The sequence below is a fragment of the Rhipicephalus microplus genome, unplaced genomic scaffold (genome assembly GCF_043290135.1).
Source record: "Rhipicephalus microplus isolate Deutch F79 unplaced genomic scaffold, USDA_Rmic scaffold_40, whole genome shotgun sequence".
Taxonomy (NCBI): domain Eukaryota; kingdom Metazoa; phylum Arthropoda; class Arachnida; order Ixodida; family Ixodidae; genus Rhipicephalus; species Rhipicephalus microplus.
In genome coordinates this window covers 3,071,303-3,093,711 of record NW_027464613.1, presented here as the reverse complement: position 1 = coordinate 3,093,711, position 22,409 = coordinate 3,071,303, and the positions used below count along the sequence as shown (strand labels likewise).

General features: G+C 51.7%; 2 non-coding genes across 2 annotated transcripts; both read left to right on the top strand.

Annotated features, from left to right (window-relative positions):
- The first annotated feature begins 5,349 nt into the window (after positions 1 to 5,349).
- Positions 5,350 to 5,423, top strand: TRNAN-GUU (transfer RNA asparagine (anticodon GUU)). The gene has a single exon. It is a non-coding gene; the product is annotated as a tRNA-Asn (tRNA).
- Positions 5,424 to 9,905: 4,482 nt separating this feature from the next.
- TRNAN-GUU (transfer RNA asparagine (anticodon GUU)) lies at positions 9,906 to 9,979 on the top strand. The gene has a single exon. It is a non-coding gene; the product is annotated as a tRNA-Asn (tRNA).
- The last annotated feature ends 12,430 nt before the right edge of the window (positions 9,980 to 22,409 follow it).

Below are 22,409 nucleotides of genomic sequence, written 5' to 3'. Positions count from 1 at the left end.
CTTTGGGCTGATAGCTTTGAAGATATGTTCTTATGGTGGTGAGAGTGGAGCATGACTGTCTCCGTGGCGCAATTGGCTAGAGTGATCGGCTGTTATCCTTTTACTTGCCAATGTTCCAAAATTGGAACATACGAAACCTAATTTTTTGTTTCCTCTCCAATATATCGCATATTAAAATTTTATGTTTACGCATACTCATTGATGCTTGTGAAGAACGTAGCAGTTTTAATTTCTATTATGAACCTGCGGAGAATCAATAGATAAATTTTTTAAAATAGGCATATTTTGCGCTCCTTGACCACCAGATGTTTGTTGCACTATTCCGCAGGAAAAAGTAATGTTGCAGTGAGCAAAGCAGAACTAAAATATCGGCAAATAGTTCGGGATTACGTGGCAATACAATAAAAAAATAACAAAGACAATCTAGTTTTCAGCTTGAGAGCTTTGTGCGGATGTTCCTTTTTTGGAACATTGCCGTTTCACAGTGTCAAACGCAGCGTAGACGAGCGCGAGCGTTTCGCCTTGTTCTTTTTCTTTTTTTGCCTTGTCGATGGCGCCCGCTGGGCGGCGCTTGGCAGAAACTTGAACATTAGCTTTCCTGGGCGTCATTTTGAGTTTTTCAGACACGTGGAAAGAGCAGCATTGAACTACAGTGCCTAGCTGCATCAATCCCTGTGAATGTGAGTAGAAAACTACCTTGCGGCTGGTTTTATTTTTGCAGTACTGTGCTTTACACCGCAATAACTTTCGTGGTAGGTCATGGAACAACGCTTCCTGACTTTGGAGGCAGCAATTGACCTTTTGTTCAGCCTTCCCGATGACGAACGCCAAGGTGCGTCTGTATGCCAATTGCCGCCTGTTGGAGATGGCAATATTACTGACGAGGAGCACGTGATCGAAAACGACTTTTCTGAAGTTGTCCCTGATGATGTTTGTGGGCACGTTGAAGTTATGCAGTGCAGGGATGAAGACGTTGATTCGCCTTCTGCATGTTCGAGTCCTGAGCCACGACAAAAGAAACCAGCGGGGCGGCAATTCACTGCTGGAAAAGGACGGAAAGCTTCAACGAACGCTCGGAAAACAAATACTACAAAGCACTCCCATACACCAGTATGGGGTGACCATGCCACGTTTGACAAAACACTTCCCAGCGAGAGTCCTCCATTATTGCTAGAGGCATTTCCTGATCCTGCAAAACATGAGCCCATTTATGCTGTCAGCAAATTTATTTCTCCGGAGTATCTTGGTTCACTGGCTGAACTAACTGCAAGATACGCACTCCAAAAGAGGGAGGAGGTAGACGTCACAGGAGCGGACATAGGTCAGTTTTTCGGCATCTTACTTTTCAGCTCGTACCACTCTGTTCCGTCTGAGCACTCGTATTGAAGCACTGCAGAAGATCTTTGTGTGTCTAAAGTCGCGACAGTGATGGCCCGCAAAAAGGTTCCGGCAGTTGAAGAGGTTCTTTCATGTTGTTGACAACACTCAGTTGAAAGCAGGGGAAAAAATGGGCACACATCAGCCGTTTTACGACGAAATCTCCAAATGTTTCCGCCAGTTTGGAGTGTTCAAAGAAAGGCTCAGCATCGACAAGTCAATGGTGCCCTATTATGGCCACCACTCGTGCAAAATGTTCATTCGCGGTAAACCATTTCGATTCGGGTACAAAATATGGATGATGTGCTCTTCGAAGGGGTACCCCTATGCGATGGAAATATATTGTGAGAAGAAGGAGAAGGACGACAAGACACCTCTCGGGACCAGGGTTGTTAGCAATATGGTATCGGTCCTGGAAGCGCCTGAACATCACGAAGTCTACTTTGACAACTTCTTCACTTCTCACGGCCTCTTGACGAAACTGGCTGACAAGGGGATTCGAGCGACAGGGGCTGTGCGAGATACAAGAACCGGTGGTTGTCCACTGAAGAGCTTGAAAAACATCGAAAAGGAAGAAAGAGGATCTCTCCACTAAAAGTGTGACGGGGCAGTCTGCGCATGCAGGTGGAATGACAATGCTGTCGTCACAGTTTCTTCTAACCACCTCAGCCACAAGCCTGTTGGAAGTGCGAAATGCTCCTCACGACGCTCAAAGAAAAAGGTGGACATTCTTCAACCATAATTGATCAGAAAATACAATGAGGGCAGGGGTGGAGTAGATGTGATGGACCGCCTCCTCGGAAGCTATTGACCGAGACTGAGGAGCAAGAAATGGTGGTAAAACCTTTCCAGCAAGGGTTTGAACATGGCTATCGTCGCAGGATGGCTCCTCCACTGCGAGCTTCACAAGGGTAGTGATGCCGCCATGACGCACATCGCCTTTCGGCGGGACGTCACCGTGTCCTTGCTGCAGCTCAAGCAGAAACTCACTTTAAAACCTGGACCCCGGGTTCATCCGAGACATGAGGACAGAAAAACTGATGGCCACTACATCATCTCAACGACTCGGGGAAGGTGCGCGGAATGCAAGAAGAATACAACGAATCAGTGCCAGCAGTGCAAAAAGCGGCTGCACAAGAAAGGCTTTGCCGCTTACCGCGTTTTTTGATTTGCTCACTGTAGTACAGCCAGTAGTATGAAAGAAGAAATTTTCAGAAAGTGTTGTTATAAATATTCATACTTTTCAGAGACATCGTATGACGCTAAATATTATTCTTCGGTTATCCTGAATAAGGAAACCCGACTGATGTTGTTCCAGAAAAAATGTGTGTTTTGCATATGGGAAATGCCAATGTTCCAAAAATGGAACATGCGAAAAAACATGCTTAGTCATTGTGAATGTGGCTGTATTTTTGATCATAGTTAATTTAGAAGGCCAATGCAAATTATCAACATAAATTTTAGTTTTTTTCTTACTGCTTCATAGTGCGGCATTTAAAAGGTTAACCGAGAGGTTGGAGGTTTGAGCCCACCCGGGCACGGTGTGTCGCTTTTTTTTTCTTTTCGCTGACAGCTTTGAAAATATGTTCTGATGGTGGTGAGAGTGGAGCACGACTGTCTCCGTGGCGCAATTGGCTAGCGCGATCTGCTGTTGACCGAAAGGTTGCAGGTTCGAGCCCACCCGGTTGTGGTGGGGTGCTTCTTTTTCTTTGGGCTGATAGCTGTGAAGAAATGTTCGGACGGTGGTGAGAGTGGAGCACGACTGTCTCCGTGGCGCAGTTGGCTAGCGCGATTTGCAGTTAACCAAAAAGTTGGAGGTTCGAGCCCACCCGGTGGTGGTGCGGCACTTTTTTTTCTTTGGGCTGATAGCTTTGAAGATATTTTCTGATGGTGGTGAGAGTGAAGCATGACTGTCTCCGTGGCGCAATTGGCTAGCGTGATCGGCTGTTAACCGAAAGGTTGGAGTTTCGAGCCCACCCGGGGACGGTGTGTCGCTTTTTTTTTCTTTGCGCTGATAGCTTTGAAGATATGTTCTGATGGTGGTGAGAGTGGAGCACGACTCTGTTCGTGGCGCAATTGGCTAGCGCGATCGGCTGTTAATAGAAAGGATGGAGGTTCGAGCCCACCCGGGGGTGGTGCGCCGCTTTTTTTTCTTTGGGCTGATAGCGTTGAAGATATGTTCTGATGGTGGTGAGAGTGAAGCAGGACTGTCTCCGTGGCGCAATTTGCTAGCGCGATCGGCTGTTAAGCGAAGGGTTGGAGGTTCGAGCCCTTCCGGGAGTGGTGTGTTGCTTTTTTTTTGCACTGATAACTTTGGAGACATGTTCTCACGGTGGTGAGATCTGAGCACGGCTGTCTCCGTGGCGCAATTGGCTAGCCCGTTCGGCTGTTAACCGAAGAATTGGAGGTTTGAGCCCTCCCAGGAGTGGTGTGTTGCTTTTTTCTTTGCGCTGATAGCTTTGAAGATATGTTCTGATGGTGGTGAGAGTGAAGCAGGACTGTCTCTGTGGCGCAATTGGCTAGCGCGATCGGCTGTTAACCAAAAGGTTTGAGGTTCGAGCCCACCCGGTGGTGGTGCGGCGGTTTTTTTCTTTGGGCTGATAGCTTTGAAGATATGTTCTGATGGTGGTGAGAGTAGAGCAGGACTGTCTCCGTGGCGCAATTGACTAGCGCGATCGGCTGTTAACCGAAAGCTTGGGGTTTCGAGCCCACCCGGTAGTATCGCGGCGCTTTTTTTTCTTTGAGCTGATAGCTTTGAAGATATGTTCTGATGGTGGTGAAAGTAGAGCCTCACTGTCTCCGTGGCGCAATTAGCTAGCGCGATCGGCTGTTAACCGAAATTTTGGAGTTTCGAGCCCACCCGGGGACGGTGTGTCGCTTTTTTTTCTTTGCGCTGATTGCTTTGAAGATTTGTTCTAATGGTGGTGAGAGTGGAGCACGACTGTCTCCGTGACGCAATTGGCTATCGCGATCGGCTGTTAACAGAAAGGATGGAGGTTCGAGCCCGGCCGGGGGTGGTGCGGCGCTTTTTTTTCTTTGGGCTGATAGCTTGAAGATATGTTCTGATGTTGGCGAGAGTGGAGCACGACTGTCTCCATGGCGCAATTGGCGAGCGCGATCGGCTGTTAACCGAAAGGTTGGAGGTTAGAGCCCACCCGGTGGTAGTGCGGCGCTTTTTTTTCTTTGGGCTGATACCTTTGAAGATATGTTCTGATGGTGGTGAGAGTGAAGCATGACTGTCTCCGTGGCGCAATTGGCTAGCGTGATCGGCTGTTAACCGAAAGGTTGGAGTTTCGAGCCCACCCGGGGACGGTGTGTCGCTTTTTTTTTCTTTGCGCTGATAGCTTTGAAGATATGTTCTGATGGTGGTGAGAGTGGAGCACGACTCTGTTCGTGGCGCAATTGGCTAGCGCGATCGGCTGTTAACAGAAAGGATGGAGGTTCGAGCCCACCCGGGGGTGGTGCGCCGCTTTTTTTTCTTTGGGCTGATAGCGTTGAAGATATGTTCTGATGTTAGTGAGAGTGGAGCACGACTGTCTCCATGGCGCAATTGGCGAGCGTGATCGGCTGTTAACCGAAAGGTTGGAGGTTCGAGCCCACCCGGTGGTAGTGCGGCGCTTTTTTTTCTTTGGGCTGATAGCTTTGAAGATATGTTCTGATGGTGGTGAGAGTGGAGAAGGACTGTCTCCGTTGCGCAATTGGCTAGCGTGATCGGCTGTTAACCGAAAGCTTGGAGTTTCGAGCCCACTGGGGCGGTGTGTCGTTTTTTTTTTGCGCTGAAAGCTTTGAAGATATGTTCTGATAGTGGTGAAAGTGGAGCCTCACTGTCTCCGTGGCGCAATTGGCTAGCGCGATCGGCTGTTAGACGAAAGGTTGGAGGGTCGAGCCCACCCGGAGTGGTGCAGCGCTTTTTTTCTTTGGACTGATAGCTTTGAAGATATGTTCTGAGGGTGGTGAGAGTATAGCAGGACTGTCTCCGTGGCGCAATTGGCTAGCGCGATCGGCTGTTAACCGAGAGGTTGGAGGTTTGAGCCCACCCGGGGACGGTGTGTCACTTTTTTTTTCATTTCGCTGATAGCTTTGAAGATATGTCCTGATGGTGGTGAGAGTGGAGCACGACTGTCTGCGTGGCGCAGTTGGCTAACGCGGTTTGCAGTTAACCGAAAAGTTGGAGGTTTGAGCCCACCCGGTGGTGGTGCGGCACTTTTTTTTCTTTCGGCTGATTGCTTTGAAGATATGTTCTGATGGTGGTGAGAGTATAGCAGGACTGCCTCCGTGGCGCAATTTGCTAGCGCGATCGGCTGTTAAGCAAAAGGTTGGAGGTTCGAGCCCTCCTGGGAGTGGTGTGTTGCTTTTTTCTTTGCGCTGATAACTTTAGAGACATGTTGTCACGGTGGTGAGAGTGGAGCACGACTGTCTCCGTGGCCCAATTGGCTAGCGCGATCCGCTGTTAACGTAAAGGTTGGAGGTTCGAGCCCACCAGGTGGTGGTCTGGCGCTTTTTTTTCTTTGGGCTGATAGCTCTGAAGAAATGTTCTGACGGTGGTGAGCGTGGAGCACGACTGTCTCCGTGGCACCATTGGCTAGCGCGATCGGCTGTTAACCGAAAGGTTGGAGGTTCGAGCCCACCCGGTGGTGGTTCGGCGCTTTTTTTTCTTTGGGCTGATAGCTCCGAAGAAATGTTCTGACGGTGGTGAGAGTGGAGCACGACTGTCTCCGTGGCGCAATTGGCTAGCGCTATCGGCTGTTAACCGAAAGGTTGGAGGTTCGAGTCCTCCCGGGAGTGGTGTGTTGCTTTTTTTTCTTTGGGCTGATAGCTTTAAAGATATGTTCTGATGGTGGTGAGAGTGAAGCAGGACTGTCTCCGTGGCGCAATTGGCTAGCGCGATCGACTGTTAACCGAAAGGTTGGAGGTTCGAGCCCACCCGGTTGTGGTGCGGCGCTTTTTTTCTTTGAGCTGATAGCTTTGAAGATATATTCTGACGGTGGTAAGAGTAGAGCAGGACTGTCTCCGTGGCGCAATTTGCTAGCGCGATCGGCTGTTAACCGAAAAGTTGGAGTTTCTAGCCCACCCGGGGACAGTGTGTCGCTTTTTTTTTCTTTGCGCTGATTGCTTTGAAGATATGTTCTGATGGTGGTGATAGTGGAGCACGACTGTGTCCGTGGCGCAATTGGCTAGCGCGATCTGCTGTTGACCGATTGGTTGGAGGTTCGAGCTCACCCGGTGGTTGTGTGGCGCTTCTTTTTCTTTGGGCTGATAGCGGTGAAGAAATGTTTTGACGGTGGTGAGAGTGGAGCACGACTGTCTCCGTGGCGCAGTTGGCTAGCGCGATTTGCAGTTAACCGAAAAGTTGGAGGTTCTAGCCCACCCGGTGGTTCGGCAGTTTTTTTTCTTTGCGCTGATAGCTTTGAAGATATGTTGTGATGGTGGTGAGAGTGGAGCAGGACTGTCTCCGTTGCGCGATTGGCTAGCGTGATCGGCTGTTAACCGAAAGCTTGGAGTTTCGAGCCCACTGGGGACGGTGTGTCGCTTTTTTTTTCTTTTCGCTGATAGCTTTAAAGATATGTTCTGATGGTTGTGAGAGTTGAGCACGACTGTCTCTGTGGCGCAATTGGCTAGCGCGATCTGCTGTTGACTGAAAGGTTGGAGGTTCGAGCCCACCTGGTGGTGGTGCGGCGCTTCTTTTTCTTTGGGCTGATAGCTCTGAAGAAATGTCCTGGTGGTGGTGAGAGTTGAGCACGACTGTCTCCGTGACGCAGTTGGCTAGCGCGATTTGCAGTTAACCGAAAAGTTGGAGGTTCGAGCCCACCCGGTGGTGGTGCGGCACTTTTTTTTCTTTGGGCTGATAGCTTTGAAGATATGTTCTGATGGTGGTGAGAGTATAGCAGGACTGCCTCCGTGGCGCAATTTGCTATCGCAATCGGCTGTTAAGCGAAAGGTTGGAGGCTTGAGCCCTCCCGGGAGTGGTGTGTTGCTTTTTTCTTTGCGCTGATAGCTTTGAAGATATGTTCTAATGGTGGTGAGAGTGGAGCACGACTGTCTCCGTGGCCCAATTGGCTAGCGCGATCCGCTGTTAACGTAAAGGTTGGAGGTTCGAGCCCACCAGGTGGTGGTGCGGCGCTTTTTTTTCTTCGGGCTGATAGCTCTGAAGAAATGTTTTGACGGTGGTGAGCGTGGAGCACGACTGTCTCCGTGGCGCCATTGGCTAGCGCGATCGGCTTTTAACCGAAAGGTTGGAGGTTCGAGCCCACCCGGTGGTGGTTCGGCGCTTTTTTTCTTTGGGCTGATAGCTCCGAAGAAATGTTCTTACGGTGGTGAGAGTGGAGCACGACTGTCTCCGTGGCGCGATTGGCTAGCGCTATCGGCTGTTAACCGAAAGGTTGGAGGTTCGAGCCCTCCCGGGAGTGGTGTGTTGCTTTTTTTTCTTTGGGCTGATAGCTTTAGAGATATGTTCTGATGGTGGCTGGAGTGGAGCAGGACTGTCTCCGTGGCGCAATGGGCTAGCGCGTTCGGGCGTTAACCGAAATGTTGGAGGTTCGAGCACACCCGGTGGTGGTGCTGGCTTTTTTCTATAGGCTGATAACTTTGAAGATATGTTCTGATGGTGGTGAGAGTGGAGCAGGACTGTCTCCGTGGCGCAATTGGCTAGCGCGATCGGCTGTTAGCCGAAAGGTTGGAGGCTCGAGCCCACCCGGGGGTGGTGCGGCGCTTTTTTTCTTTGGGCTGATAGCTTTGAAGATATGTTCTGATGGTGGTGAGAGTATAGCAGGACTGTCTCCGTGACGCAATTGGCTAGCGCGATCGGCTGTTAACCGAGAGGTTGGAGGTTTGAGCCCACCCGGGGACGGTGTGTCGCTTTTTTTTTCTTTTCGTTGACAGCTTTGAAAATATGTTCTGGTGGTGGTGAGAGTGGAGCACGACTGTCTCCGTGGCGCAATTGGCTAGCGCGATCTGCTGTTGACCGAAAGGTTGCAGGTTCGAGCCCACCCGGTGGTGGTGGGGCGCTTCTTTTTCTTTGGGCTGATAGCTGTGAAGAAATGTTCGTACGGTGGTGAGAGTGGAGCACGACTGTCTCCGTGGCGCAGTTGGCTAGCGCGATTTGCAGTTAACCAAAAAGTTGGAGGTTCGAGCCCACCTGGTGGTGGTGCGGCACTTTTTTTCTTTGGGCTGATAGCTTTGAAGATATGTTCTGATGGTATTGAGTGTATAGCAGGACTGTCTCCGTGGCGCAATTTGCTAGCGCGATCGGCTGTTAAGCGAAAGGTTGGAGGTTCGAGCCCTCCCGGGAGTGGTGTGTTGCTTTTTTTTGCGCTGATAACTTTGGAGACATGTTCTCACGGTGGTGAGACCTGAGCACGACTGTCTCCGTGGCGCAATTGGCTAGCGCGATCGGCTGTTAACCAAAAGGTTGGAGGTTCGAGCCCACCCGGTGGTGGTGAGGGCTTATTTTTCTGAGGGCTGAAAACTTTCAAGATATGTTCTTATGGTGGTGAGAGTGAAGCAGGACTGTCTCCGTGGCGCAATTGGCTAACGCGATCGACTGTTAACGAAAAGGTTAGAGGTTCGAGCCCACCCGGTGGTGGGGCGGCGCTATTTTCTTTGGGCTGATAGCTTTGAAGATATGTTCTGATGGTGGTGAGAGTAGAGCAGGACTGTCTCCGTGGCACAATTGGCTAGCGCGATCGGCTGTTAACCGAAAGCTTGGAGTTTCGAGCCCACCCGGTAGTATCGCGGCGCTTTTTTTTTGAGCTGATAGCTTTGAAGATATGTTCTGATGGTGGTGTGAGTGGAGCAGGACAGTCTCCGTGGCGCAATTGGCTAGCGCGATCGGCTGTTAACCGAAAGGTTGGAGTTTCGAGCCCACCTGGGGACGGTGTGTCGCTTTTTTTTTCTTTGCGCTGATAGCTTTGAAGATATGTTCTGATGGTGGTGAGAGTGGAGCACGACTCTGTTCGTGGCGCAATTGGCTAGCGCGATCGGCTGTTAACAGAAAGGATGGAGGTTCGAGCCCACCCGGGGGTGGTGCGCCGCTTTTTTTCTTTGGGCTGATAGGGTTGAAGATATGTTCTGATGTTAGTGAGAGTGGAGCACGACTGTCTCCATGGCGCAATTGGCGAGCGTGATCGGCTGTTAACCGAAACGTTGGAGGTTCGAGCCCACCCGGTGGTAGTGCGGCGCTTTTTTTTCTTTGGGCTGATAGCTTTGAAGATATGTTCTGATGGTGGTGAGAGTGGAGGACTGTCTCCGTTGCGCAATTGGCTAGCGTGATCGGCTGTTAACCGAAAGCTTGGAGTTTCGAGCCCACTGGGGCGGTGTGTCGTTTTTTTTTGCGCTAAAAGCTTTGAAGATATGTTCTGATAGTGGTGAAAGTGGAGCCTCACTGTCTCCGTGGCGCAATTGGCTAGCGCGATCGGCTGTTAGACGAAAGGTTGGAGGTTCGAGCCCACCCGGAATGGTGCAGCGCTTTTTTTCTTTGGACTGATAGCTTTGAAGATATGTTCTGAGGGTGGTGAGAGTATAGCAGGACTGTCTCCGTGGCGCAATTGGCTAGCGCGATCGGCTGTTAACCGAGAGGTTGGAGGTTTGAGCCCACCCGGGGACGGTGTGTCACTTTTTTTTTCATTTCGCTGATAGCTTTGAAGATATGTCCTGATGGTGGTGAGAGTGGAGCACGACTGTCTGCGTGGCGCAGTTGGCTAACGCGGTTTGCAGTTAACCGAAAAGTTGGAGGTTTGAGCCCACCCGGTGGTGGTGCGGCACTTTTTTTTCTTTCGGCTGATAGCTTTGAAGATATGTTCTGATGGTGGTGAGAGTATAGCAGGACTGCCTCCGTGGCGCAATTTGCTAGCGCGATCGGCTGTTAAGCGAAAGGTTGGAGGTTCGAGCCCTCCTGGGAGTGGTGTGTTGCTTTTTTCTTTGCGCTGATAACTTTAGAGACATGTTCTCACGGTGGTGAGAGTGGAGCACGACTGTCTCCGTGGCCCAATTGGCTAGCGCGATCCGCTGTTAACGTAAAGGTTGGAGGTTCGAGCCCACCAGGTGGTGGTCTGGCGCTTTTTTTTTCTTTGGGCTGATAGCTCTGAAGAAATGTTCTGACGGTGGTGAGCGTGGAACACGACTGTCTCCGTGGCACCATTGGCTAGCGCGATCGGCTGTTAACCGAAAGGTTGGAGGTTCGAGCCCACCCGGTGGTGGTTCGGCGCTTTTTTTTCTTTGGGCTGATAGCTCCGAAGAAATGTTCTGACGGTGGTGAGAGTGGAGCACGACTGTCTCCGTGGCGCAATTGGCTAGCGCGATCGACTGTTAACCGAAAGGTTGGAGGTTCGAGCCCACCCGGTGGTGGTGCGGCGCTTTTTTTCTTTGAGCTGATAGCTTTGAAGATATATTCTGACGGTGGTAAGAGTAGAGCAGGACTGTCTCCGTGGCGCAATTTGCTAGCGCGATCGGCTGTTTACCGAAAAGTTGGAGTTTCTAGCCCACCCGGGGACAGTGTGTCGCTTTTTTTTTCTTTGCGCTGATTGCTTTGAAGATATGTTCTGATGGTGGTGATAGTGGAGCACGACTGTGTCCGTGGCGCAATTGGCTAGCGCGATCTGCTGTTGACCGATTGGTTGGAGGTTCGAGCTCACCCGGTGGTTGTGTGGCGCTTCTTTTTCTTTGGGCTGATAGCGGTGAAGAAATGTTTTGACGGTGGTGAGAGTGGAGCACGACTGTCTCCGTGACGCAGTTGGCTAGCGCGATTTGCAGTTAACCGAAAAGTTGGAGGTTCTAGCCCACCCGGTGGTTCGGCAGTTTTTTTTCTTTGCGCTGATAGCTTTGAAGATATGTTCTGATGGTGGTGAGAGTGGAGCACGACTGTCTCCGTGGCGCAATTGGCTAGCGCGATCGGCTGTTAACCGAAAGGTTGCAGGTTCGAGCCCACCCGGTGGTAGTGCGGTGCTTTTTTTCTTTGGGCTGATAGCTTTGAAGATATGTTGTGATGGTGTTGAGAGTGGAGCAGGACTGTCTCCGTTGCGCAATTGGCTAGCGTGATCGGCTGTTAACCGAAAGCTTGGAGTTTCGAGCCCACTGGGGACGGTGTGTCGCTTTTTTTTTCTTTTCGCTGATAGCTTTAAAGATATGTTCTGATGGTTGTGAGAGTTGAGCACGACTGTCTCTGTGGCGCAATTGGCTAGCGCGATCTGCTGTTGACTGAAAGGTTGGAGGTTCGAGCCCACCTGGTGGTGGTGCGGCGCTTCTTTTTCTTTGGGCTGATAGCTCTGAAGAAATGTCCTGGTGGTGGTGAGAGTTGAGCACGACTGTCTCCGTGACGCAGTTGGCTAGCGCGATTTGCAGTTAACCGAAAAGTTGGAGGTTCGAGCCCACCCGGTGGTGGTGCGGCACTTTTTTTTCTTTGGGCTGATAGCTTTGAAGATATGTTCTGATGGTGGTGAGAGTATAGCAGGACTGCCTCCGTGGCGCAATTTGCTATCGCAATCGGCTGTTAAGCGAAAGGTTGGAGGTTTGAGCCCTCCCGGGAGTGGTGTGTTGCTTTTTTCTTTGCGCTGATAGCTTTGAAGATATGTTCTAATGGTGGTGAGAGTGGAGCACGACTGTCTCCGTGGCCCAATTGGCTAGCGCGATCCGCTTTTAACGTAAAGGTTGGAGGTTCGAGCCCACCAGGTGGTGGTGCGGCGCTTTTTTTTCTTCGGGCTGATAGCTCTGAAGAAATGTTTTGACGGTGGTGAGCGTGGAGCACGACTGTCTCCGTGGCGCCATTGGCTAGCGCGATCGGCTTTTAACCGAAAGGTTGGAGGTTCGAGCCCACCCGGTGGTGGTTCGGCGCTTTTTTTCTTTGGGCTGATAGCTCCGAAGAAATGTTCTTACGGTGGTGAGAGTGGAGCACGACTGTCTCCGTGGCGCGATTGGCTAGCGCTATCGGCTGTTAACCGAAAGGTTGGAGGTTCAAGCCCTCCCGGGAGTGGTGTGTTGCTTTTTTTTCTTTGGGCTGATAGCTTTAGAGATATGTTCTGATGGTGGCTGGAGTGGAGCAGGACTGTCTCCGTGGCGCAATGGGCTAGCGCGTTCGGCCGTTAACCGAAAGGTTGGAGGTTCGAGCACACCCGGTGGTGGTGCTGGCTTTTTTCTATAGGCTGATAACTTTGAAGATATGTTCTGATGGTGGTGAGAGTGGAGCAGGACTGTCTCCCTGGCGCAATTGGCTAGCGCGATCGGCTGTTAACCGAAAAATTGGAGGTTTGAGCCCACCCTTTGGTGGTGCAGCACTTTTTTTCGGGCTGATAGCTTTGAAGATATGTTCTGATGGTGGTGAGAGTGGAGCACGACTGTCTCCGTAGGGCAATTGGCTAGCGCGATCGGTTGTTAACCGAAAGGTTGAAGTTTCGAGGCCACCCGGTGGTGGTGCGGCGCTTTTTTTTGTTGGTCTGATAGCTTTGAAGATATGTTCTGATGGTGGTGAGAGTGGAGCAGGACTGTCTCGGTGGCGCAATTGGCTAGCGCGATCGGCTGTTAATCATAAGGTTGGAGTTTTGAGCCCTCCCGGGAGTGGTCTGTTGCTTTTTTCTTTGCTTTGATAGCTTTGAAGATATGTTCTGATGGTGGTGAAAGTGGAGCACGACTGTTTCCGTGGCGGAATTGGGTAGTGCGATCGGCTGTTAACCGAAAGGTTGGAGGTTCGAGCCCACCCGGTGGTGGTTTGGCGCTCTTTTTGTTTGGGCTGATAGCTTTGAAGAAATGTTCTTATGGTGGTGAGTGTGGAGCAGGACTGTCTCCGTGGCGCAATTGGCTAGTGCGATCGGCTGTTAACCGAAAGGTTTGAGGTTCGAGCTCACCCGGTGGTGGTGCGGCGCTTTTTTTCTTTGGGCTGATAGCTTTGAAGATATGTTCTGATGGTGGTGAGGGTAGAGCAGGACTGTCTCCGTGGCGCAATGGGCTAGCGCGATCGGCTGTTAACCGAAAGCTTGGAGTTTCGAGCCCACTGGGGACGGTGTGTCGTTTTTTTGCGCTGAAAGCTTTGAAGATATGTCCTGATGGTGGTGAGAGTGGAGCACGACTGTCTCTGTGGCGCAATTGGCTAGCGCGATCTGCTGTTGACTGAAAGGTTGGAGGTTCGAGCCCACCTGGTGGTGGTGTGGCGCTTCTTTTTCTTTGGGCTGATAGCTCTGAAGAAATGTCCTGGCGGTGGTGAGAGTGGAGCACGACTGTCTGCGTGGCGCAGTTGGCTAACGCGATTTGCAGTTAACCGAAAAGTTGGAGGTTTGAGCCCACCCGGTGGTGGTGCGGCACTTTTTTTTCTTTGGGCTGATAGCTTTGAAGATATGTTCTGATGGTGGTGAGAGTATAGCAGGACTGCCTCCGTGGCGCAATTTGCTAGCGCGATCGGCTGTTAAGCGAAAGGTTGGAGGTTCGAGCCCTCCCGGGAGTGGTGTGTTGCTTTTTTTTCTTTGGGCTGATAGCTTTAAAGATATGTTCTGATGGTGGCTAGAGTGGAGCAGGACTGTCTCCGTGGCGCAATTGGCTAGCGCGTTCGGCCGTTACCCGAAAGGTTGGAGGTTCGAGCACACCCGGTGGTGGTGCTGGCTTTTTTCTATGGGCTGATAGCTTTGAAGATATGTTCTGATGGTGGTGAGAGTGAAGCAGGACTGTCTCCGTGGCGCAATTGGCTAGCGCGATCGACTGTTAACCGAAAGGTTGGAGGTTCGAGCCCTCCTGGGAGTGGTGTGTTGCTTTTTTCTTTGCGCTGATAACTTTAGAGACATGTTCTCACGGTGGTGAGAGTGGAGCACGACTGTCTCCGTGGCCCAATTGGCTAGCGCGATCCGCTGTTAACGTAAAGGTTGGAGGTTCGAGCCCACCAGGTGGTGGTGCGGCGCTTTTTTTTCTTTGGGCAGATAGCTCTGAAGAAATGTTCTGACGGTGGTGAGCGTGGAGCACGACTGTCTCCGTGGCACCATTGGCTAGCGCGATCGCCTGTTAACCGAAAGGTTGGAGGTTCGAGCCCACCCGGTGGTGGTTCGGCGCTTTTTTTTCTTTGGGCTGATAGCTCCGAAGAAATGTTTGGACGGTGGTGAGAGTGGAGCACGACTGTCTCCGTGGCGCAATTGGCTAGCGCTATCGGCTGTTAACCGAAAGGATGGAGGTTCGAGCCCTCCCGGGAGTGGTGTGTTGCTTTTTTTCTTTGGGCTGCTAGCTCCAAAGATATGTTCTCATGGTGGCTAGAGGGGAGCAGGACTGTCTCCGTGGCGCAATTGGCTAGCGCGTTCGGCCGTTAACCGAAAGGTTGGAGGTTCGAGCACACCCGGTGGTGGTGCTGGCTTTTTTCTATGGGCTGATAGCTTTGAAGATATGTTCTGATGGTGGTGAGAGTGAAGCAGGACTGTCTCCGTGGCGCAATTGGCTAGCGCGATCGACTGTTAACCGAAAGGTTGGAGGTTCGAGTCCACCCGGTGGTGGTGCGGCGCTTTTTTTTTTGGGCTGATAGCTTTGAAGATATGTTCTGATGGTGGTGAGAGTGGAGCAGGACTGTCTCCGTGGCGCAATTGGCTAGCGCGATCGGCTGTTAACTGTAAGCTTGGAGTTTCGAGCCCACCAGGTAGTGGTGCGGCGCTTTTTTTCTTTGAGCTGATAGCTTTGAAGATATGTTCTGACGGTGGTGAGAGTAGAGCAGGACTGTCTCCGTGGCGCAATTCGCTAGCGCGATCGGCCGCTAACCGAAAAGTTGGAGTTTCGAGCCCACCCGGGGACAGTGTGTCGCTTTTTTTTCTTTGCGCTGATTGCTTTGAAGATATGTTCTAATGGTGGTGAGAGTGGAGCACGACTGTCTCCGTGACGCAATTGGCGAGCGCGTTCGGCTGTTAACCGAAAGGTTGGAGTTTCGAGCCCACCCGGGGACGGTGTGTCGCTTTTTTTTCTTTGCGGTGATAGCTTTGAAGATATGTTCTGATGGTGGTGAAAGTGGAGCACGGCTGTCTCCGTGGCGCAATTGGCTAGCGCGATCGGCTGTTAGCCGAAAGGTTGGAGGTTCGAGCCCACCCGGGGGTGGTGCGGCGCTTTTTTTCTTTGGGCTGATAGCTTTGAAGATATGTTCTGACGGTGGTGAGAGTGTAGCAGGACTGTCTCCGTGCCGCAATTGACTTGCGCGATCAGCTGGTAACCGAGAGGTTGGAGGTTTGAGCCCACCCGGGGACGGTGTGTCGCTTTTTTTTTCGCTGATAACTTTGAAGATATGTTCTGATGGTGGTGAGAGTGGAGCACGACTGTGTCCGTGGCGCAATTGGCTAGCGCGATCTGCTGTTGACCGATTGGTTGGAGGTTCGAGCTCACCCGGTGGTTGTGTGGCGCTTCTTTTTCTTTGGGCTGATAGCTGTGAAGAAATGTTTTGACGGTGGTGAGAGCGGAGCACGACTGTCTCCGTGGCGCAGTTGGCTAGCGCGATTTGCAGTTAACCGAAAAGTTGGAGGTTCGAGCCCACCCGGTGGTTCGGCAGTTTTTTTTCTTTGCGCTGATAGCTTTGGAGATATGTTCTGATGGTGGTGAGAGTGGAGCACGACTGTCTCCGTGGCGCAATTGGCTAGCGCGATCGGCTGTTAACCGAAAGATTGCAGGTTCGAGCCCACCCGGTGGAAGTGCGGCGCTTTTTTTTCTTTGGGCTGACAGCTTTGAAGATATGTTGTGATGGTGTTGAGAGTGGAACAAAACTGTCTCCGTTGCGCAATTGGCTAGCGTGATCGGCTGTTAACCGAAAGCTTGGAGTTTCGAGCCCACTGAAACGGTGTGTCGCTTTTTTTTTCTTTTCGCTGATAGCTTTAAAGACATGTTCTGATGGTGGTGAGAGTTGAGCACGACTGTCTCTGTGGCGCAATTGGCTAGCGCGATCTGCTGTTGACTGATAGGTTGGAGGTTCGAGCCCACCTGGTGGTGGTGCGGCGCTTCTTTTTCTTTGGGCTGATAGCTCTGAAGAAATGTCCCGGTGGTGGTGAGAGTTGAGCACGACTGTCTCCGTGACGCAGTTGGCTAGCGCGATTTGCAGTTAACCGAAAAGTTGGAGGTTCGAGCCCACCCGGTGGTGATGCGGCGCTTTTTTTTCTTTGGGCTGATAGCTCTGAAGAAATGTTCTGACGGTGGTGAGGGTGGAGCACGACTGTCTCCGTGGCGCCATTGGCTAGCGCGATCGGCTTTAAACCGAAAGGTTGGAGGTTCGAGCCCACCCGGTGGTGGTTCGGCGCTTTTTTTCTTTGGGCTGTTAGCTTTGAAGATATGTTCTGATGGTGGTGAGAGTGGAGCAGGACTGTCTCGGTGGCGCAATTGGCTAGCGCGATCGGCTGTTAACCATAAGGTTGGAGTTTTGAGCCCTCCCGGGAATGGTCTGTTGCTTTTTTTTTGCTTTGATAGCTTTGAAGATATGTTCTGATGGTGGTGAAAGTGGAGCACGACTGTTTCCGTGGCGGAATTGGCTAGTGCGATCGGCTGTTAACCGAAAGGTTGGAGGTTCGAGCCCACCCGGTGGTGGTTTAGCGCTCTTTTTGTTTGGGCTGATAGCTCTGAAGAAATGTTTTGACGGTGGTGAGCGTGGAGCACGACTGTCTCCGTGGCGCCATTGGCTAGCGCGATCGGCTTTTAACCGAAAGGTTGGAGGTTCGAGCCCACCCGGTGGTGGTTCGGCGCTTTTTTTCTTTGGGCTGATAGCTCCGAAGAAATGTTCTTACGGTGGTGAGAGTGGAGCACGACTGTCTCCGTGGCGCGATTGGCTAGCGCTCTCGGCTGGTAACCGAAAGGTTGGAGGTTCAAGCCCTCCCGGGAGTGGTGTGTTGCTTTTTTTTCTTTGGGCTGATAGCTTTAGAGATATGTTCTGATGGTGGCTGGAGTGGAGCAGGACTGTCTCCGTGGCGCAATGGGCTAGCGCGTTCGGCCGTTAACCGAAAGGTTGGAGGTTCGAGCACACCCGGTGGTGGTGCTGGCTTTTTTCTATAGGCTGATAACTTTGAAGATATGTTCTGATGGTGGTGAGAGTGGAGCAGGACTGTCTCCCTGGCGCAATTGGCTAGCGCGATCGGCTGTTAACCGAAAAATTGGAGGTTTGAGCCCACCCTTTGGTGGTGCAGCGCTTTTTTTCGGGCTGATAGCTTTGAAGATATGTTCTGATGGTGGTGAGAGTGGAGCACGACTGTCTCCGTAGGGCAATTGGCTAGCGCGATCGGTTGTTTACCGAAAGGTTGAAGTTTCGAGGCCACCCGGTGGTGGTGCGGCGCTTTTTTTTGTTGGTCTGATAGCTTTGAAGATATGTTCTGATGGTGGTGAGAGTGGAGCAGGACTGTCTCGGTGGCGCAATTGGCTAGCGCGATCGGCTGTTAATCATAAGGTTGGAGTTTTGAGCCCTCCCGGGAGTGGTCTGTTGCTTTTTTCTTTGCTTTGATAGCTTTGAAGATATGTTCTGATGGTGGTGAAAGTGGAGCACGACTGTTTCCGTGGCGCAATTGGCTAGCGCGATCGGCTGTTAACCGAAAAATTGGAGGTTTGAGCCCACCCTTTGGTGGTGCAGCGCTTTTTTTCGGGCTGATAGCTTTGAAGATATGTTCTGATGGTGGTGAGAGTGGAGCACGACTGTCTCCGTAGGGCAATTGGCTAGCGCGATCGGTTGTTAACCGAAAGGTTGGAGGTTCGAGCCCACCCGGTGGTGGTTTGGCGCTCTTTTTGTTTGGGCTGATAGCTTTGAAGAAATGTTCTTATGGTGGTGAGTGTGGAGCAGGACTGTCTCCGTGGCGCAATTGGCTAGTGCGATCGGCTGTTAACCGAAAGGTTTGAGGTTCGAGCTCACCCGGTGGTGGTGCGGCGCTTTTTTTCTTTGGGCTGATAGCTTTGAAGATATGTTCTGATGGTGGTGAGGGTAGAGCAGGACTGTCTCCGTGGCGCAATGGGCTAGCGCGATCGGCTGTTAACCGAAAGCTTGGAGTTTCGAGCCCACTGGGGACGGTGTGTCGTTTTTTTGCGCTGAAAGCTTTGAAGATATGTCCTGATGGTGGTGAGAGTGGAGCACGACTGTCTCTGTGGCGCAATTGGCTAGCGCGATCTGCTGTTGACTGAAAGGTTGGAGGTTCGAGCCCACCTGGTGGTGGTGTGGCGCTTCTTTTTCTTTGGGCTGATAGCTCTGAAGAAATGTCCTGGCGGTGGTGAGAGTGGAGCACGACTGTCTGCGTGGCGCAGTTGGCTAACGCGATTTGCAGTTAACCGAAAAGTTGGAGGTTTGAGCCCACCCGGTGGTGGTGCGGCACTTTTTTTTCTTTGGGCTGATAGCTTTGAAGATATGTTCTGATGGTGGTGAGAGTATAGCAGGACTGGCTCCGTGGCGCAATTTGCTAGCGCGATCGGCTGTTAAGCGAAAGGTTGGAGGTTCGAGCCCTCCCGGGAGTGGTGTGTTGCTTTTTTTTCTTTGGGCTGATAGCTTTAAAGATATGTTCTGATGGTGGCTAGAGTGGAGCAGGACTGTCTCCGTGGCGCAATTGGCTAGCGCGTTCGGCCGTTACCCGAAAGGTTGGAGGTTCGAGCACACCCGGTGGTGGTGCTGGCTTTTTTCTATGGGCTGATAGCTTTGAAGATATGTTCTGATGGTGGTGAGAGTGAAGCAGGACTGTCTCCGTGGCGCAATTGGCTAGCGCGATCGACTGTTAACCGAAAGGTTGGAGGTTCGAGCCCTCCTGGGAGTGGTGTGTTGCTTTTTTCTTTGCGCTGATAACTTTAGAGACATGTTCTCACGGTGGTGAGAGTGGAGCACGACTGTCTCCGTGGCCCAATTGGCTAGCGCGATCCGCTGTTAACGTAAAGGTTGGAGGTTCGAGCCCACCAGGTGGTGGTGCGGCGCTTTTTTTTCTTTGGGCAGATAGCTCTGAAGAAATGTTCTGACGGTGGTGAGCGTGGAGCACGACTGTCTCCGTGGCACCATTGGCTAGCGCGATCGCCTGTTAACCGAAAGGTTGGAGGTTCGAGCCCACCCGGTGGTGGTTCGGCGCTTTTTTTTCTTTGGGCTGATAGCTCCGAAGAAATGTTTTGACGGTGGTGAGAGTGGAGCACGACTGTCTCCGTGGCGCAATTGGCTAGCGCTATCGGCTGTTAACCGAAAGGATGGAGGTTCGAACCCTCCCGGGAGTGGTGTGTTGCTTTTTTTCTTTGGGCTGATAGCTCTAAAGATATGTTCTGATGGTGGCTAGAGGGGAGCAGGACTGTCTCCGTGGCGCAATTGGCTAGCGCGTTCGGCCGTTAACCGAAAGGTTGGAGGTTCGAGCACACCCGGTGGTGGTGCTGGCTTTTTTCTATGGGCTGATAGCTTTGAAGATATGTTCTGATGGTGGTGAGAGTGAAGCAGGACTGTCTCCGTGGCGCAATTGGCTAGCGCGATCGACTGTTAACCGAAAGGTTGGAGGTTCGAGCCCACCCGGTGGTGGTGCGGCGCTTTTTTTCTTTGGGCTGATAGCTTTGAAGATAAGTTCTGATGGTGGTGAGAGTGGAGCAGGACTGTCTCCGTGGCGCAATTGGCTAGCGCGATCGGCTGTTAACTGTAAGCTTGGAGTTTCGAGCCCACCAGGTAGTGGTGCGGCGCTTTTTTTCTTTGAGCTGATAGCTTTGAAGATATGTTCTGACGGTGGTGAGAGTAGAGCAGGACTGTCTCCGTGGCGCAATTCGCTAGCGCGATCGGCCGCTAACCGAAAAGTTGGAGTTTCGAGCCCACCCGGGGACAGTGTGTCGCTTTTTTTTCTTTGCGCTGATTGCTTTGAAGATATGTTCTAATGGTGGTGAGAGTGGAGCACGACTGTCTCCGTGACGCAATTGGCTATCGCGATCAGCTGTTAACAGAAAGGATGGAGGTTCGAGCCCGGCCGGGGGTGTTGCGGCGCTTTTTTTTTTCTTTGGGCTGATAGCTTTGAAGATATGTTTTGATGTTGGTGAGAGTGGAGCACGACTGTCTCCATGGCGAAATTGGCGAGCGCGTTCGGCTGTTAACCGAAAGGTTGGAGTTTCGAGCCCACCCGGGGACGGTGTGTCGCTTTTTTTTCTTTGCGGTGATAGCTTTGAAGTTATGTTCTGATGGTGGTGAGAGTGGAGCACGACTGTGTCCGTGGCGCAATTGGCTAGCGCGATCTGCTGTTGACCGATTGGTTGGAGGTTCGAGCTCACCCGGTGGTTGTGTGGCGCTTCTTTTTCTTTGGGCTGATAGCTGTGAAGAAATGTTTTGACGGTGGTGAGAGCGGAGCACGACTGTCTCCGTGGCGCAGTTGGCTAGCGCGATTTGCAGTTAACCGAAAAGTTGGAGGTTCGAGCCCACCCGGTGGTTCGGCAGTTTTTTTTCTTTGCGCTGATAGCTTTGGAGATATGTTCTGATGGTGGTGAGAGTGGAGCACGACTGTCTCCGTGGCGCAATTGGCTAGCGCGATCGGCTCTTAACCGAAAGGTTGCAGGTTCGAGCCCACCCGGTGGTAGTGCGGCGCTTTTTTTTCTTTGGGCTGACAGCTTTGAAGATATGTTGTGATGGTGTTGAGAGTGGAACAGAACTGTCTCCGTTGCGCAATTGGCTAGCGTGATCGGCTGTTAACCGAAAGCTTGGAGTTTCGAGCCCACTGAAACGGTGTGTTGCTTTTTTTTCTTTTTGCTGATAGCTTTAAAGACATGTTCTGATGGTGGTGAGAGTTGAGCACGACTGTCTCTGTGGCGCAATTGGCTAGCGCGATCTGCTGTTGACTGATAGGTTGGAGGTTCGAGCCCACCTGGTGGTGGTGCGGCGCTTCTTTTTCTTTGGGCTGATAGCTCTGAAGAAATGTCCCGGTGGTGGTGAGAGTTGAGCACGACTGTCTCCGTGACGCAGTTGGCTAGCGCGATTTGCAGTTAACCGAAAAGTTGGAGGTTCGAGCCCACCCGGTGGTGGTGCGGCGCTTTTTTTTCTTTGGGCTGATAGCTCTGAAGAAATGTTCTGACGGTGGTGAGGGTGGAGCACGACTGTCTCCGTGGCGCCATTGGCTAGCGCGATCGGCTTTAAACCGAATGGTTGGAGGTTCGAGCCCACCCGGTGGTGGTTCGGCGCTTTTTTTCTTTGGGCTGTTAGCTTTGAAGATATGTTCTGATGGTGGTGAGAGTGGAGCAGGACTGTCTCGGTGGCGCAATTGGCTAGCGCGATCGGCTGTTAACCATAAGGTTGGAGTTTTGAGCCCTCCCGGGAGTGGTCTGTTGCTTTTTTTTTGCTTTGATAGCTTTGAAGATATGTTCTGATGGTGGTGAAAGTGGAGCACGACTGTTTCCGTGGCGGAATTGGCTAGTGCGATCGGCTGTTAACCGAAAGGTTGGAGGTTCGAGCCCACCCGGTGGTGGTTTAGCGCTCTTTTTGTTTGGGCTGATAGCTTTGAAGAAATGTTCTTATGGTGGTGAGTGTGGAGCAGGAATGTCTCCGTGGCACAATTGGCTAGTGCGATCGGCTGTTAACCGAAAAGTTGGAGGTTCGAGCGCTCCCGGGAGTGGTGTGTTGCTTTTTTCTTTGCACTGATAGCTTTGAAGATATGTTCTGATGGTGGTGAGAGTGGAGCACGACTGTCTCCGCGGCGCAATTGGCTAGCGCGATCGGCTGTTAACCGAACTTTTGGAGTTTCGACCCCTCCCGGGAGTGGTGTGTTGCTTTTTTCTTTGCTTTGATAGCTTTGAAGATATGTTCTGATGGTGGTGAAAGTGGAGCACGACTGTTTCCGTGGCGGAATTGGCTAGTCCGATCGGCTGTTAACCGAAAGGTTGGAGGTTCGAGCCCACCCGGTGGTGGTTTGGCGCTTTTTTTTCTTTGGGCTGATAGCTTTGAAGATATGTTCTGATGGTGGTGAGAGTATAGCAGGACTGCCTCAATGGCGCAATTTGCTAGCGCGATCGGCTGTTAAGCGAAAGGTTGGAGGTTTGAGCCCTCCCTGGAGTGGTGTGTTGCTTTTTTCTTTGCGCTGATAGCTTTGAAGATATGTTCTAATGGTGGTGAGAGTGGAGCACGACTGTCTCCGTGGCCCAATTGGCTAGCG